The 9,751-nt window shown below is 41.1% G+C and overlaps 1 long non-coding RNA gene across 1 annotated transcript; it reads right to left on the minus strand.

The window, feature by feature from the left end:
- Nucleotides 1-4,840: 4,840 nt before the first annotated feature.
- Nucleotides 4,841-6,343, minus strand: LOC123599988. The gene is made up of 2 exons (XR_006713404.1): nucleotides 6,053-6,343; nucleotides 4,841-5,000 (listed from the first exon to the last, which is right to left on the minus strand). It is a non-coding gene; the product is annotated as an uncharacterized LOC123599988 (long non-coding RNA).
- Nucleotides 6,344-9,751: the final 3,408 nt, after the last annotated feature.

Below are 9,751 nucleotides of genomic sequence, written 5' to 3' on the forward strand. Positions count from 1 at the left end.
ATACATTATTTACCATACAGTCTATAAAATATTTACCCATTTCTCAGCCGACTGCACCCTGCTCAGTCTTAACTACCTCATTGCTGTTCGAAGCCGATCAAATAGGCGGCTGGCACCTCTCCAGCAATGGACCGAGCAAGCAGCTGGAAGGGGACCATATTTTATGCATTTGTCAGAGCACATAGCAATCAAGGGTGTTGAAAGCCTTTCTGAAAGTACTAGGGAGGGGTGTGGGTCCTTAATCCCTTCCCACCTCCACCCACCCACTCTAAAACATGACTGTCTTTGCCAGGCCCAGTACATTCATCTATTTGGGATATACTTACAGAGCACCAATTGTGTCCTATACGCCTCTGGGAGATAGATGGGAATAATGCACATTCCTGTGCCCTTGTTGGGGAAAACAAACCCAATGATAAAGACTCACAAGGAGCAGAGCTCCTAGGTATTGAGCTATCTCCCCGTGCAGCTGGTGTGTATGAAACACATGGCCTTGTAAGCCAGTTTGGGATTGAAACTCTGTCTTAGCCCATCACTTATGAGCATATAACCCTGGGCAAGTTCGCTAAACTCTTTTGCCTCAGTTTCCCCAGGACATCATAGTAGTCCTAATTTCATGGGATTACTGAGCCCGTGGTGCCCAGCTCTTGGAAAGTACTCAGTAAAGGTTAGAGATGAGGGGGAAGGGGGGAGAAAATTCTGAGGACAGTTCTACATGGTGAATATGTTATGATCCTCACTGTACAGAGGAGACACTGAGATTTAGAAAATTAAGGGGCGCCTGGGTGGCTCAGTCAGTTGAGCATCTGACTTAGGCTCAGGTCATGATCTCAGGGTTCGTGGGTTCGAGCCCTGTGTCAGGCCCTGTGCTGACAGCTCAGAGCCCAGAGCCTGCTTTGGATTCTGTCTCCCTTTCTGCCCCTCCCCTGCTCACACGCTGTCTCTCTCTGTCTCTCAAAAATAAATAAATAAATAAATAGATAAATAAATAAATAAATAAATAAATAAATTTTTTTAAAAAGGGGCACCTGGGTGGCAGAGTTGGTTGTATGTCTGACTCTTGAGATCTTGGCTCAAGTCATGATCTCACCATTCCTGAGTTCGAGCCCCACATCGGGCTCTATGCTGATGGTGCAGAGCCTGCTTGGGATTCTGTCTCTGCTTCTCTCTGCCGCTCTGCAACTTGTGTTCTCTCTCTCTCTCTCTCTGTCTCTCTCTCCTCTCTCAAAGTAAATAAATAAACATAAACATTTTTAGAAAATTAAGTAGTGTGCCAAGGTCCGCTTATAATAAGTGGAAGAACCAGGATTCAAGCCCACGTCTGCCTAATTCCACTGTTGGCACACGTGCACACACCCACATTCCCTTAGACACACTTATTTGAAAATGTGGCATAACCACCATGTGTACCACAGTTTCAGTGATGCTCCCAACCAACCCTCAATGAGTTTGGATATCCTGTTATTTGCCCTGACGGCATCTCTTTCATGGCAGTTGTCGTGCTCGTAATAATTCATCAACCTGATCATTGTTTGCTGCTGTCTGGGTCCTTCCTTAAGCAATGTGCAGACAGGGGCTGTGTTCGGCAGGTGTTCCCAGTGTCTGGGGAAATGAATGCTCCACACGCACTGTCATTTCTTCTTTGCAACAATGCAAGGATGGAAGTAATGTTGTTCTTTCTGTCTTATTGCCAGTGAAACTGAAGCTCAAGGCAATGAAACGACTCATCCAAGAACACATAGCTAAAAAAAAAAAAAAAAAAATGAGAGAACTAAGATGTTAACCTAGCTCAGTCGAATTCAGAAGCCCATGTCCCTTCCATTGGGCCGGCCGGCTCTCTCCTCGAGAAGGGAGAAAGCCAGAGGACAAGGATAGAGGAACAAACTTCTGTGTATGAAAGACCGTGGTGGCAGGCATTCTGCTGAAGCTCTTTGTCAACACGATCTCTTTTACTCCTCATGACGAATTTGTGTTCAAAACAACGTTTTTGCTAAAAGAAGTTTTTTGCAAACTCAGTTGCAAACCTTGCTGGCATAAGTTGGCAAGGAGGAGAGGAGGCTGGCACTGAGTGGGAAGTGAGTAAGGGTAACGGACAAGGCTACAAAGCCCTTCAATGCAGCTCTTCACTCCAATACTTCATGTCCAGAGAACAAGGCCAGCTCAGGTGTGACTCAAGCCAATGCCAATGTTGGAAGCTTGGTCCCGGGTGAGGAAGACAAAGCAGATGTTTGACTCCACTGATTTGACTCTGACTCATGCCGTACTCCTTTCCTGCCATACTAATGCTCCTTCTCTTTGCTTTAAAAAAGAAAACACAGATACCATTTATCTTCTCAGTTTTTTACATTCGGTGGCTATTTGGTTCTTAATGAACACTACTGGTAGACATATTCGGCACAAAACAAAGTTGATAATGGATAAAACCACACATAGCATGATGTGCTTTTCACAATAAATGAACAGGAATGTCAATTCTTCTTAAACAAGAACAAATTTTCAAATGAATTTTGTGGAAGTAATGCTCACAAAAGAAAACTGGCAGTGGCAGAAAGCTTTAGTCTGTTCAACTTGACATGGGAAAAATGATGATGGATTAATAAAACATTCATTTTATTTTTAAAATTTTTTAAATGTTTACTTGTTTTTGAGAGAGAGAGAGAGAGAGAGAGAGATAGAGCATGAGTGGGAGAAGCAAAGAGAGAGGGTGATACAGAACCCAAAGCAGGCTCCAGGCTCTGAGCTGTCAGCATAGAGCCCAACGTGGGGCTCGAACCTGCGAACTGCAAGATCATGACCAGAGCCGATGTCGATGCTCAACCAACTGAGCGACCCAGGCTCCCCTAAAATATTCATTTTAAAATTTACAAAGAAATATTTGATTCTAATAAAATTAAAATGGGAAAATCATAGTGAACTGTGTTACATAAAAATTCAATCAAAAATAAAATATGGCTCCAGGTACGTGAGTGGCTCAGTCGGGAGCATTCCAACTCTTGATTTTGGCTCAGGTCATGATCCCAGGATCATGGGATAGAGCACCATGTCAGGCTCTGCATGGAGTCTGCTTGGGATTCTCTCTCTCTCTCTCTCTCTCTCTCTCTCTCTCCCTCTGCTTCTCTTCCCCACTCATACTCTCTCTCATTCAATTAACAAACAAATAAACAAACAAAATATTAAAATACAAACTGGTTCAATACACTTTGCTCCAGAAAAGAAATGTTTGACCTTACATTCATGTGAATATAATATAGATTAAAATAGTTGTTTCATGTAGTCACAGTTGAAATATCTTTAGGATTAAATCCAAGGCCTCCAAGCATCCTATTCATCACAGTCTAGTGCTATGAGGGGACATTGTCTCTCATCTTTACAACACTTTGTCATAAGGTTGCAATCCTCCAATTTTTAGATGAGGAAATGGAAATTCAGAAAAAGTGAGCAATTCGTCCTGGGTAATACATGATTTAGTGCCAGGGACAGCACTATTTGTTGATTAAACCACAATAGTCTCATCAGAGTGAGGGTCACCTAGCCTTCCCTTGCTGGAATTCAGGACATTTTACGAGGGGTGGGGTAACTTCTATCTTCTCCTCCTTTCCAGCCAGTAGGGTGTGGCTGTGCCTTTTTCAGGGTGAAAATGTTGAGACCCCAGGAAAGCAATCAACTAGCCTATGGTTTCAAATTGCATAAAAGACCAGGCCTTGGGCACCTGGGTGGCTCAATCAGTTTAGCCTCGGACTTCAGCTCAGTGCATAATCCCACAGTTTGTGAGTTTGAGCCCCGCATCGGGCTCTGTGCCAACAGCTCAGAGCCTGGAGCCTGCTTCGGATTCTGTGTGTGTGTGTGTGTGTGTCTCTCTCTCTCTGCCCCTCCCCTGCTCTACTCTTTCTCTGTGTCTCTCTCTCAAAAAAAGGAATAAATGTTAAAAAAAAAAATGTTTGTAATAAAAAATAAAAGACCGGGCCTTTCCGGATCCCCAGTCTACCATTCTCTTTATTCCATGAAATGACCTATAGAATAATGCCATTTTTACAAAGTAACTAGAAGCAGAGAGCTCTTTGATCCAGGACGAGTAGAGTTGTGTGGAATGTGAAGTGATTTATTCATGGTTGATAGCATTCAGGGAGTTTTTCTCCAGGCCACCAATCCTCCTCCACCCCCACCCCTGTCCCAAGTAAAACTATCCTTCAAAGATACCCTAAAGAATATATCCTTCAAAAAAGAACCCATGGCTCTTGTACTTACTATTTAACTCTCAGAGAGTGAAGAGAAGGGGCCTAGCTTGGTCATTTCCAGCATTATATCAATGTTTCCCCTCATCCCTGGTTTCTCACAAGGGGAATCGCTCCCATCTATTCGATGGCTATCTAAATTGGGGGGTTATGAAGAAGAGAACTGAACACGTTTCAGGAAAGAAATGAAATATTTCTAGTGTGATTTCCATTTGTTTATGTCCAAATCAATAAAATCATACTGAACTTCATTTCATGAGCCTGGCATGACACTTAATGTTCTGTAATAGAGGAGTAATCTTATAGGACATCTTAGGGGACCATCTAGTCTGGTTTGTCCAGGACTGCAGGGTTTTCTGGGATGCAGGTCTTTCTGTTTCAAATCAGACACAGTGTCAGGCAAACCTGGATGGTAGCTTCCTCTACTTGTTCACCATGGTATTGCTAGCACACAGGCCAGCACTTGGCACGCAATGAACCTCTCCTATGCCCACTAGATTTCTCAATGCTTTGACTTCCTTCCCTGAAGAATGGAAACAAAGGGGACTAACGTTTGTCCTGTCTCATTCACAGGGTTATTATTCTGTGTAGTAATGTTGAGGGAGGACTGTTATTGTTACCTTTTTATTATGCCTCGCCAAGTCAAAGAGAATTTAAATAATCTCTGAAAAATACAACCCAGAGCATCAGCTTCTTGAGCCTGGAACCATGTCTTATTGTAGTGAAGCACACAACACAGGGCCTGGCAGAAAGATGATGCCCCAAACCCTGGACAGATAAATGAAAGAATGAATAAGTGGATAGTTAGATGAGTAACTATGAGAATGAGCATAAAGTGATTAAATTAACTAAATTTGCAGGATTCTTCTCTGAGCCAGGGTTTTACTTAATCCAACCCCTGCATTTTTTTTTTTTTTTTTTTTTTTTTTTTTAGAGCCCACAGTCAAACAACTAATTCTCATCATGGTCAAGACTAAGTCCGGGTCATCTTAATATATTAAAATATGGTTTAAAATTCCAACTAATTTTACTCATTTTCTCCAATGACATTCTCCTAGCTCACAAAACTAGTTTAAGCTGCAGTTCATAGCTCTTCTCCCAACAAAGCTGGAGGGCTTCTCCAATAGCAGAGCAGTTTGGTTTGAGTCTCATGACATGCCTCGTCTCTGCTCTCATTCACTTATTGGTGAGCTTCAGTGATAGCTTGAAAGGAAGTCCTGTGGAGCTGGAAGGGGTTGTCCAGCAGCCTAGGTCATCAAAAGTCATTACCACCAGCATGAGGAAATTACAAGTTTGTTGTTCCAGAAGACTGAGCAAAGCAGGCCAGAACTCTCAACCCGCTTTCATCCTTGTTTTCTCCTCTGCCTTTCCAGATCCTAGCTCCTTCTAGGCCCCAGTCAAATTTCTCCTATCTCTTTGGCTTTTGTCATAGTTGAGATTCCATTAGGACAAGGACTTGCTTTATTCATCTCTAGATCCCAGCACTTAGCAAAGTGCCTTGTACAGAGTAGGAGCTCAGTAGATACATGAATGAATGAATGAATGAATGAATGAATTTTTTGCCTTAAGGTTCCAGAAGCTCCCAAAATTACAACTTCTGTGCCTAGGTTAAAGTGTGGTTTCAACAAATATTGAATAAATGTGTGAAATAATGAATGAATGAATGAATGAATGAATGATATGAATAACTACCATGAATGGACTACTGATTATGTGCAAGGCACTAGCTAACAACATTTTATGGTATCTTTCAACAACCCTGCCTTATCTTTTTCTCCTTAGTACTTAGCTCTAACACACCACATATTTTGCTTATTTACCTTGTCTGCTATTAGTTTCCTCCATAAGAATTTAACCTCCATGAGGGCTGAAATCTTCATCTGTTTTGTTCACCACTGTTTCCCCTGTCTAGAAGAGTACCTGATACCAAGTGTATGTGAAGTAACTACTCATGGCATAAATATTGAATAAATATTATTATACCTACTTTGCAAAGAAAAAGCTAAATTTAGAGATGCTTAAAAGAGAATTCTTCATTTGTGTCAAGCACTCCAAATTACCATGCCCTCACTGATAACTGGTGAACTACACTGGTAACTACATTGTGAGATAGATATTATTATTCTAGTGAGGTGGACACTGAGACTTAGGCAGATGGGGTTACCCTGTTGAGTCAGAAAGCAGTTCGTCTCATAAAGGGCTGAGTCACAATTCAAATCCAAGGGCTCACATGGCCTCAAAACTTGCTCTTCTCATGACCTCAACCCACCTTGCAATGAGAAAATGCCCATCCCAGCCTCAGAATATTCATGGGGAAGGTGTCATTGCACACCTAGAAAAAAGAGAGACAATTCATTACAACTCGAGTCAACTTAGAAAGACCCACTGAACAAAGAGCATCCTTTTAACATGAACAATGCAATCAATGCCGAATGCAGGAGATTAGGAAAACGTTATTAGGAGAAGAAAGACATGCCAATGACTTGAGCCCTTAATGAGATGCCCATCATAGCTAGGGTAAGCAATTTTCCAGAGGATTATTTCATGTGAAAGGAATAGTAAAGAGCTATTCAGAGGCACCCAGACACTCCCTCTCACATACACACCTGCTCAGGGCCCAGCTAAAGACAGTGCGTAAATGTCTGGAATATTACATAAAAGCTGTCTGCCTAACCAGTCAAGGCTATTAAAATCCATCTTGCTGAAATGAACCCTGAGAGCAGGTCAAACAAATCTAATTTTTATTGTTCCTTAAGGAGATGGCTGTGTCGGAGACAGAGGAGAGAGGCAGGAGGCCAGTTAGGAAGAAAAAAAAAAAAAAACCCTAAGAGGCCTTAAAAAATTAAATGTTCAAAAGAGCCGTGGCAGGCAAGATAAATGATATATTACAGCGCTGGTTTAAACCTAATTGATGACTAATGTTGTAATGCATCTGAACCTACACTGATCTATTATCCGTCTGGTCCAGGCTGAAGGAACACTGCAAGGAGAAAAATTGCTAACTGTTTTAACCTGATGGAACTTTAAAAAAAAATAACCAGCCCAGTTACTTTAAAAGATAGATGGCTGGGTGGTGACCTCCTAATGTATATCTGGGTCTTGCAATGCAAAATCAAATGTTAATTAAATAGAATCCAGTGCAGGAACGATGCAGAAAGAACGTGGTTTAGAGCTCAAGAGGCCGTAGGGAATTGTGTTGTTGGGTTTCCTACAAAATGTTTCAAAGAAACTACCAGTGGAAAGGCAGCAATGGCAGACCACATAGGAGTCATTGAAAAATCAAATGTACACACAAACACCATCTGGATAACACCTACATGTAGGTTATATAGAGTGGCATGTGGGCACAGCTAAATCACAGGTCATTGGAAGGACAGGGTCATCACCACCAGAGTTGTTTAAATTCACTGGGGTGGATCAGAGAGGCTTTATTTTCTTCATCTGCATCAACACAATCCCAACACAACCCTCAGAAGGAAAAACAATGTGAGATGTAAGATTATGTCAAAAGGATTCAAGAGCCAACTTGAGAACACTGTTCTCTTGATAGCCACGGCTAGGATAATATTAGCCACAAAACAGTAAATGCAATAGATTGTAACCAAAGACTAAAATAAGAACCAATAGGTTTATACTGAAACAGATGAATGAATATATGAATAAATGAATGAATGCCTGCATGAATGAAATCTCTTTGTTAGAATAGAGTTCCAAATCAGAAGCGTATGAGAAATGAGGAAAATAGAAAATGATCATTTGGCAACTAGCAAAAGTGATAGTTGTTTCAGGCAAGATTCTTCAACAGATAGCAAAATTATGAGAAAATAAAAAAGATGAGAAACAGTATTTTTACATAGTTCCACAGTATCTCTGTTTTGATGATGATTTGAGCAAGGGATCACAGTTAACATCACCGGGACAGACAAATGATCACCACGTGCCTCCTGGTGAAATGTATTGAGAAAGACTCACCATCATTTCTGTGGTATTCTTGATAAACATGCATAACCAGAATGTAATCATGTGAAAATATCAGCCAAATGGAGGAATATTCTATCGAATAACTTGTCAGTTCTCCTTAAAGGTATCAAGGAAGTGTATCAAGTATCCAATCAAAGAATTACTCAGGACATGTCCCAGATCAAAGGAAACTAAGGAGACATAACAATAAAACACAACCTGTAATGCTGGTTTGGATGCTGGGCCAGAAAAAAAAGACATATGTGGGTTGGCTGGAGAAATCTATAGTTAGGACAAATTTGCATTAGAGAAATTTACACCAGATACTGATAGTGTATCAATGTTCCCTTCATAATTTTGAGAATAGCATGATGGTTTTAGGGGCAAAAACATTAACATTCGGGGAATTTAGATAAAAGGTAGACATTCTTTGTCCTATTTTTAACACTTTTCTGTAAGTCTGAAATTATTTCAAAAGTTAAAAAATAAAACATTTGAAACATAAAATGCCATTATTGTGCTTTCTCTGAGGACCTATGTCCAGCTTCATTTTTTTCAGGAGCTATTCTCCACAGAGGTAGGAGAAGCCACCACTCATTTGGAAAAGGAAGGAGCCAGGAGCAGAAAAAAGTGATCATTTTGACAAAGTTCATGAGAAAGGATCACATACCGTCATAGACACGAACAACCATAGGACAGCTTGGTCTGAATAGCTCGTGCCTGTGATGGTATCTGACCATTTAGGTACAGAGGCTGCAAAAGGGTCCACTGAGCACAGCTCTTTTCTGAAGGTGACAGTGCTAACTCCAGAATCCATGCTTATTAGTCTCAATGCTGGTACGCTAAACAGTCTCAACACGAGTGCAGACCACACCTGCCAGTGCCTTTTTAAAACTACAATGAGGTTTGACCCATAGCTTAGGGTGAAAGTTGAAATGTCAAAAGGAAAAAAAAAAAAAAAAACACAAAGCTAAAAACAAAAACGAAGAGTTTCTTAGCCAAGTATACAAGTATATAAGCAAGACTTTTGCAGGGCCATTTAAGGAGACCAGTGATTTCTAGCACTTAGGTAGAACTTCATTTCTTTCACACTAATCATTAACGGGCTAATTGCTACTAATACTCAGCTGTTCTTTTGAGTCAACAAGTGAACATCTTGTGCAAGAAAACAGTGCAGGGCCTCAGAGGGATGAAAAGATCTATTGAGGGCAAGCCATGTTAAGATCCATCACAGGAAAATTCTTCCTTTTCCTTCTCTCTCTCCCCTTCTCTCTCACCCTTCTCTCCTTTCCTCTCCCCTCCCTCTCCTTCTCCTTCTCTTTTTCTCTTTCTTTTTCTTTCAAACTATGGAAACACAGAAAAGGGAGGAATTCATTTTAACCGGAATATTTAGGAAGACTTACGGAGTGAAGAGCCCTGAGAAGGTTCTTGAACAAGGAGCAGGACTTTGATATTCAGGGATGAGAGAAAAAGCTTTTCAGGCAAGGGACTCCGTGGAACAAAACTATACTGGTGGGGAAATCCAAGGAAATAAGAATGTGTGTGTCCATGAGATGATG

Source organism: Leopardus geoffroyi, chromosome C1 (assembly GCF_018350155.1).
Source record: "Leopardus geoffroyi isolate Oge1 chromosome C1, O.geoffroyi_Oge1_pat1.0, whole genome shotgun sequence".
In the NCBI taxonomy this organism is placed as follows: domain Eukaryota; kingdom Metazoa; phylum Chordata; class Mammalia; order Carnivora; family Felidae; genus Leopardus; species Leopardus geoffroyi.